We start from the raw sequence: 8525 nt of genomic DNA, 5'->3' as shown, positions 1-8525 counted from the left end.
ACTGCATAGTCTTGATACTTCTGAAAAGTACCGGTAAGTCATTTTGTTAAGTTTGGGTTTACAGCGTTTCCCTATGATTCTACCGAGGTTGTACATTCGGGGGAAAGTATACTGCTTTATATTCTTGGGGCATCTAACACAGAGAATGAACGTGGTGTCAAGATATGGTAGCTAGATGTAGTGGCGCACGCCTTTAATGCCAGCACTCGGGATGCAGAGGTAGACAGATCTCTGTGAGTTCAAGGCCAGCCTGGTCTACATATGGAGTTCCAGTGCAGCCAGGACTATTAGAGAGAGACCTTGTCTCAAAAAAAAAAAAAAAAAAAAAAAAAAAAAACATCTTACTACTTTCAACATGGATACCCTGGGAGATCACTCTCCCCAGCTCTGTCCTAGTACCAGAGGGTAGCAGGGGGCTCGGCCCATGATATACAGGCCCTTTCCACAACACTGGAAGTGAAACTGGCCTCTCAGCCAGGGCTGCACATTCCTACGACTTTCCAGAGTCCTGTGGGCAATGACTAAGGAGGCGAAGCATGCAGGAAGCAGGCCTGGAAGAAGGAAAAAAACGCATCTTATTGTAGGTGCCTGGCATGTATAACTCTGGCTTTGAAGCCTACTTAACGGCTGTAGGGCACAAGTCACATCATGTTCCTGCCCTCTGGGAAGAAGGGGATTTTGACCTTACAGTCATAGGAAAAGAAACAAACACTTGAGTGCTGAGAGTTAATCATATTCCTCAATTCATAGCTGATTGTCATTATTAGTGCAGATAAAGCCCCCTCCTGCTTTATGGCACTTTATTTGTTACTGTTCACTCATGTTTTCCCAGCTAATACGCACGAATCTTTATAAATATGTGGTATGGGTGTAATTTTTGCTGTTTCTCTGTAGGTGTTAAATGACATCGTACAGCATCTGATCTAAAAGCCTGGGTTGGTGTCTGGGGTATTAAGTAGAGCACCCCTTCCATAGGACCTCAGGATAATGTGCTGATGAATAGACTATGAGACTTTATTGCATTTATATGGTTTTCTGTGCCCTTTGAAATGTGATTAGTTCTTTTAAGGATCATGGACCCTTATGATACTGAGCTCATAAATAATTAAATCCAATTAATACTCCAGACTGAACCCAACCTAATTCATTTCAAGTTCTGGTTCTCAGCAGAGGAAGCCTCGGTTCGCTACTTGTGAAATAATATCGCACCTTATTCCAGCTTCCCTTCCATTCATTTTGGTAGCAAAATACAGGGACAAAAGAGAAGGAATTGGGCAGGTGGGATTTACATTCAAATAGGCTACTTTATTAATTAAAGAGATTTGAGAAGAATAGAGAGAATGATCCAGCAAAGTATATGCTTCTAAAGTTTGTCTCTAAAAATAATTTCTGAAATGAGAAATAATGTTTGAAAAGGTACTAAGATAATATAAAGCATCATCAGTATATGTCTCTCTGAAGGCGCTACCCTGCCTCTATCCCTTCACCTCTCAAGCCGCCATTTCCCTTGGTTCCGTGTTTCTCATGCTTGTGTCAGCCCCTGTGGCTTTTCTGTTCATGACTGCATTGTTCCGGAGACTTGGCCTTTATATACATGGTCACATACTTGCAGCTCCTTTTTAATTTGGAAAACGGCAGATATTTTCATATTAAAGTGTATGACTCTGATTCATTCAAAGTCTCCTGGGCTGAGTATTTTGTCTAGGAGCAAAAGCGCCGCTGAAAAAAATGCTCCTTAACCTACGATGTGCATGGGAGGAAATGTCCCTCCAACACGTGACCATTGGTGGATAGGCACAAAATGCAAACCATTCGGAGGAAGAATCTTGACTTTCAGTTTGATCTTAACAAAATATAGGCTTAAAAAAGAGCAGGAGGGGTCGGAGAGATGGCTCAGCAGTTAAGACCACTGGCCATTCATCCAGAGGACCTGGGTTTAATTCCCAGAACCCACATGGCAGCTCACAACTATCTGTAACTCCAGTCTCAGAGGATCCAATGTTTCCGTCCTCACAGGCATTGCATGCATAGTGCAGAGGCATATATTCAGGAAAACACCCATGCACATGAAATAAAAATAAAGATTAATTAAAAATAAGAACAGTAATCTAGTCTAATTTCTTTCTAGTTGTTGTTTCTAATAGGACAGCCTTGATAGTAATAAACTTTATATTCCACTGAGGTCACTTATTTTGTAGCTCACATATAATTTTTGAGCCTAAGGTAATTTCATTGATGTGGTGGTGCATGCCTTTAATCTCAGCTCTCAGAGACAGAGGCAGGCAGACCTTTGAGTTCAAGGCCAGCCTGGTCCAGGATAGCCAGGACTAAGTAGAGAGACTTTGGTTCAAAAAAAGAAATCTAAATTTGCTAATTCATTTTTTTGGTGGAATTTTAAAAAGAAAACAGAAAGCAAAGGAAACTAATTATGAATAGCAACAAAATAGGAAGAAATGCTTTACCTACTGGACTCCATAGAGCTCAGAGAAAGAAATAATCAGAATTATGAATTAAAAGCCATAAGAAACTCAAAGAGGGCCGGAGAGATGGCTCAGGGGTTAAGAGCACCGACTGCTCTTCCAGAGGTCCTGAGTTCAATTCCCAGCATCCACCATACAGATGGTGGTTCCCAACCATCTGTAATGAAGATCTGGCACCCTCTTCTGTGTACATAATAAATAAATAAATCTTTAAAAAAAGAAAGAGAGAAACTCAAAGAATGCTTCGTCCAACCTTCTCTGCAAAAAGCCTGTGAGTTGGGAGGTGTCCTCCCCGCTCGCCCCGTTTACAATATACTGACTTGCAAACACCCGGCCTTGCAACTATAATGTGGGCCAGAAGGAGCAGCACACAGCCTTTCTTGCGCTGTAGATCCCTTATTTCTGCTGCTTCTAGTTCCTTTTGAAACAGGGTTTCCAGTGTAGCCCTGGCTGTTCTAGAATGCACTGAGTAGACCAGGCTAGCCTCCAAGGCACAGAGATTAGCCTGCCTCTGCCTCCTGGGTGCTGGGTCCAAAGGTGTGCGCCACCGCTTCCCACCTGCTTCTAGTCAATTCCCACTACTGTTGTGACGCCCGTTTGGTAGCCTGCAGGAAGAGCTACTCTCTGCCATGTCGCGTGCTCCACACTTTCACAGACTAAACTGATGCTCGAGACCATCTTGGAGGAACCAGATTGATGTTCTTTGTGCAGAAAAAGAAATTAAGGCACAGAGGTCAGAAGAATGCCCACGGAGTTTCCGTTAATAGATAACAGCAGCCTGGATGGAGGATTGTGACGGGATCTGCGTGCTCCCCAGTCTGTTGTGCTCCTGGGTCTGTGTGTTCCAGCATTTACTTAGGACCTTGCTGCTCTGCCTCACTGGCTTTCTGATAATATCAACACTAGTTATTGATAGGGTTTCTTAGATAATGGCATTTATGAGCACTGGTGGACATATATAGGAGAAAATGAAAACCAGCTGTTGTTTCAGTATTAAGAAGTAACTACGGGGAAGCGCTGAAGAGATGGTTCAGTGGTTAAGAGAACTGGCTGTTCTAGAGAACTCACGATCAGTCCCCAGAACCCACATGGAGGATCACAACGTTCTGGAACTCCAGTCCTGGAGAGTCCAACGTCTTCTGACCTCTGAGGGCACCACACACCTGTGGTGCACAGATATGCAGGCAAAACACCCATATAAATAAAATAAAAACGAGTAAATCTTTTTTTGTTTTGTTTTGTTTTTGTTTTTTTTTGTTTTTTGAGACAGGGTTTCTCTGTGTAGCTTTGCGCCTTTTCCTGGAACTCACTTGGTAGCCCAGTCTGGCCTCGAACTCACAGAGATCCACCTGGCTCTGCCTCCCAAGTGCTGGGATTAAAGGCATGCGCCACCACCGCCTGGCGTAAATCTTTTTTTAAATACCTACAATTGTTATACGCTGAGTTCTTCAAACACACTCGCTATCAATCTTCCTTTATTGTTTTTTGTTTTCTAAAGATATCATTTAAAATTTTTAATTATGTATGTGTATGTGTGCCTATATGTGAGTATATGCACGTGTGTTGGGGTACCTGCAGAGAGCAGAAGAGGGTGTCAGACGCCCTGAGCTGGAGTTACAGGGGTTGTGAGTCACCCCATGTCGGTGCTGAGAACGGAACTCAGGTCCTCTGCTAGAGCAGCAAGCATTCTTTCTCTCTCTCTCATACACTGCATCCTGACCGCAGTCTCTCCTCCCCCCTCCTCCCAGTCTCTCATCACCACCACTGTCACCTCTGTTAGGAGTCCCACAGAACCCCCAAGCTGAACGATCATAATGCATATGCAGAGGACCTACCAAAGACTCATGCAAGCTCCATGACTGTTGCTTCAGTCTCTGGGAGCCCCTAAGAACCCTGCTTAATTCAGTCTGTGGATCCTGCTCTCCTAGTGTCCTCCACCCCTCTGGCTCCTACAATCTTTCCTTCCCTTCTTCTGTGGGTTCCCCCAAGCTCTGCCCAATGTTTGGCTGTGGGTTTCTCCATCTGTCCCTACCAGCTGCTGGAGGAAGCCTCTCTGATGATAACTGGGCACCAACCTATGAGTACAGCAAAATATCATTACATTGACTTTTAAAAAACATTTATTATTATTTTCTTTCTTTCTTTCTTTCTTTCTTTCTTTTTTTTTTTTTTTTTTTTTTTTTTTTTTGGTTTTTTTGAGATAGGATTTCTCTGTATAGCTTTGGAGTCTTTCCTGGAACTCACTTTGTAGCCCAGGCTGGCTTCGAACTCACAGAGATCTGCTTGCTTCTGTTTCCCAAGTGCTGGGATTAAAGGTGTTCACCATCACCACCTGGCAACACTTATTATTGTTGTTGTTGTTATTATTATTATTATTATTATTATTATTATTTGGCCAGTCCTGTTTGGTTCTAGCCTAGGTCTCTCGGTCCTCCAGCTTCCAGTTCCTGGCCAACCAGGCAGTGTCTGGCATGGGCTCCCTCTCAGGGCGAGGGCCGCAAGTTAGACCAGTCATTGGTTGGCCACTCCCACAAGCTCTGAGTCACCATTGCCCAGCACATCTTGCCGGCAGGACAGGTGTGGGCTGAGGGTGTTGTGACTGCATTGGTGTGACTGCATTGGTGTTTCAGTCCCGCCCCTGGGAGCCTAGCCTGGCTACAGAGGATGGCCGGTTCAGGCTCCATGCCCTCCTTTATTGGGAGTCCTCTCCAGAGTCACCCTCATAGGTTCCAGGTCATTTCCTGTACTAGTTTTTCACATCACCACCCCCAATGCCTCCCAGTTCCTGTCATCTCACCCCATACTCTCTCCCTCCACCCCTCCCTCCTCCACCTGACCCCTTCTCTTCCATTCCCACCCGCCCCCAGTCCATCCACAGGATCTATTCTGTTCTCCCTTCCCAGGGAAATCCATGTGTCCTCCTCATCCCCGAACCCTCCTTGTTACTTAGCTTCTCTGGGTCTGTGGACTGTAAATGTGATTATCCTTTACAGTTAATATCCACTTATAGTGAGGACATACCATGTTTGACTTTCTGGGTCTGGGTTGCCTCGCTCAGGATGAGTTCCATCCATTTGCCTGCAAATTTCCTACTGACTCCATAAATATGGATCCATGTTTAATCACCCCCGCACAAAACTCAAGTCCAAGTGGATCAAAGACCTCAACATAAAACCAGATACACCCAACCCGCTGGAAGAGAAGGTAGGGAATAGCTTTGAACCCATTGGCACAGGAGACAACCTCCTGAACAGAACACCAATAGCACAAGCACTAAGATTGACAATTAATAAATGGGACCTCATGAAACTGAAAAGCTTCTGTAAGGCAAAGGACACTGTCAATAGGATGAAATAGCAACTTTCACTTGCTTGGTTAGAGTCACACCAAGATATTTGATATTGTTTGTCGCTACTGTGAATGGTATTGTTTCCATTTTCTTTTTCAGTCTGTTTGCCATTTGTATATAGGAGGGCTACTGATTTTTTTTTTTTTTTTGAGTTAATCTTGTATCCAGCCACTTTGCTGAAGGTTTTTATCAGTTACTTCCACGAGGAGTTCCCTGATGGAATTTTTCAGGTCACTTATGTATACTATCATATCATCTCCCAATAATGATACTTTGACTTCTTCCTTTCCAATTTGTATCCCCGTGGTTTCCTTTGGTTTTCTTACTGCTCTAGCTAGAACTTCAAGTGTTATATTGAATAGATAAGGAGAGAGGGGACAACCTTGTCTTGTTTCTGATTTTAGTGGAATTGCTTTGAGTTTCTCTCCATTTAATTTGATGTTGGCTATAGGCTTGCTGTAAACTGCCGTCATTATGTTTAGATATGGCCCTTTGTATCCCTAATCTCTCCAAGACTTGCAGCAAGCATTTTATTTATTTATTTATTTATTTATTTATTTATTTATTTATTTATTATTTTTTGTTTTGGTTTTTCAAGACAGGGTTTCTCTGTGTAGCACTGGAGCCTGTCCTGGAACTCACTCTGTAGCCCAGGCTGGCCTCGAACTCACAGAGATCCACCTGCCTCTGCCTCCTGAGTGCTGGGATTAAAGGAGTGTGCCACCAACGCCTGGCTTAGCAAGCATTCTTAACCAGCTGTTGTTTGTTTCATTGAGATGGGATCTTCTTACACAGTCCTGGCTGAGCTGGAACTCACTGTATAGCCCATGGTGGTCTGAACTCAAAGCGATCCTCTTTCCTCAGCCTCCCATGTGCTAGGATTTTATCAGGGTGTGTCATAACACCTAGCCACCCCTCCTTTTTCTTTGTTCTTGCAGTTGGGTCAAAATATAGGTATCATTTCAAAAACTGCTTTAGTGAAATATAATTTACATGCTGCATAATTCACTCATTTAAAACATATGAATTTAGTGATTTTTAATATCTTTGCAGAATTTCATAACTATCACTGTAATCAATTTTGGAATACATCTGGGGGGTCTAGCTCAGTGGTAGAGTATGTGTTTAGCAGCAAAAGACACTGGGTTCAAACTGGGCCTAGTGGTGCATGCTTTTAATCTCAGCACTCAGGAGGTAGTGCAATGGATCTCCATGAATTCAAGGCTACCCTGGTCAATGTACCTAGTGAGTTTCAGGATAGACAGAGCAACATAGGAAACAAGCAAGCAAGTAAACAAATGATATTGTGTTCAATCATAGGTTGGACCCACAAACAAACAAACATCAACAAATAAACAAACAAACCCCACCCAAATAATGTTAGGTTATTTTCATTATTCCCCCCAAACAGCCCCATGACCAAACCTTACCCTCTGACTTCTGGCTTTAGGTAACTTCACCTATGTTCTGTCTCTATAGACTTTAATGCTCTAAACATCTCACAGAGACAAATCATACAAAATGTGGTGTTTGTGACCAGTTTCATAAACTCAGCATGATCTCCAAGTTCATCCACGCTGTAGCATGTATGAAGACTCCATTCCACACAATGTTCCCTTATATGGATAGAACTTTATGTCAGCCATCCTTTTGTTTATAGACACTGGGATGTTTTCTGCTTTGGTGCTGAGTGTGGAAGGATGCTGTGACCATTTGTATATACATTTCTGTGTGGGCATATGTTTTCATTCTCGCAGAAATGCGTGCTGACTCATACCATAATTGTATATTTAACTTGTTGAAGACCCTCCAGACTGTTTTCCAAGGCAGCCGCACCCTGATGACATTCACACAAGCAGAGTGTGAGGGTTCTGACATGTCTCCATCCTTGTAACTAGCTGATGTCTGCCATTTGGTCCTAGGGAGACCAAGTGCTGTCCCACTGTGGTTCTGCTTTGCATTTCCCTGAGTATTTCATGAGAACGTCTACCATTTGTATATCTCCGAGGAAATGTTTAAACACATCCATTTTAAATATTGGGCCAGGCATGAAGGTACTCACCATTAATCTCAGCACCCTGGAGGCAGAGAAAGGAGGATCTCTATAATTTCCAGGCCAGATTGGTCTACAGAAGGAGTTCCAGGCCAGTCAAGGCTACATAAAGAGACCTTGTCTCAACAAAACAAAAATGCCAACAGCCAATAAGTAAAAAGATGGACAAATAAGTAAAATTGAGCTGTCTTTTTATTGTTGAGTTAGTTGTGTGTGTGTGTGTGTGTGTGTGTGGTGTAGTGTATTCTGGATACAAGTCAGTATCAGATTTCTGGCTGACAAGTATCTTCAACTACTTTGTGGGTCGGCTCTTCATTTTCTTGATGGATTCCTTTGAAGCGTAAAAGGTTTCAATTGTGATGCAGTTCAGGTCATCATGTTTTTCTCTTCGACTCTTGTACTTTTAGACTCATGTCTCAGAAAGGCCAAGCCTTATTTATCGTCAACAAAATATTTCAAATGCATTAAAGTCATATAAAATAAAATGATTAGTATTTTTCTTTAAATTATCTGGCTTTATTAAGCTTTTAGAGACTTGGCAACATTAGAAAAGAAGGCAAGGAAACGTTGTCTTAAAAAAACCCAACACTTCAAGACAGCGCTTTGGAGATGGCTCAGCAGTTAAGAGCAATGGCTGCTTTTT

At 42.8% G+C, this 8525-nt stretch overlaps 1 non-coding gene across 1 annotated transcript; it reads left to right on the top strand.

Moving 5' to 3' along the window:
• The first annotated feature begins 350 nt into the window (after positions 1–350).
• Positions 351–551, top strand: LOC114704861. Its single transcript, XR_003736321.1, has one exon. It is a non-coding gene; the product is annotated as a small nucleolar RNA SNORA73 family (small nucleolar RNA).
• The last annotated feature ends 7974 nt before the right edge of the window (positions 552–8525 follow it).

The sequence above is a fragment of the Peromyscus leucopus genome, chromosome 12, assembly GCF_004664715.2.
Source record: "Peromyscus leucopus breed LL Stock chromosome 12, UCI_PerLeu_2.1, whole genome shotgun sequence".
Taxonomy (NCBI): Eukaryota; Metazoa; Chordata; class Mammalia; order Rodentia; family Cricetidae; genus Peromyscus; species Peromyscus leucopus.
Note: the sequence above shows the minus strand (reverse complement) of the source record. Positions and strands in the feature narration are given on the sequence as shown.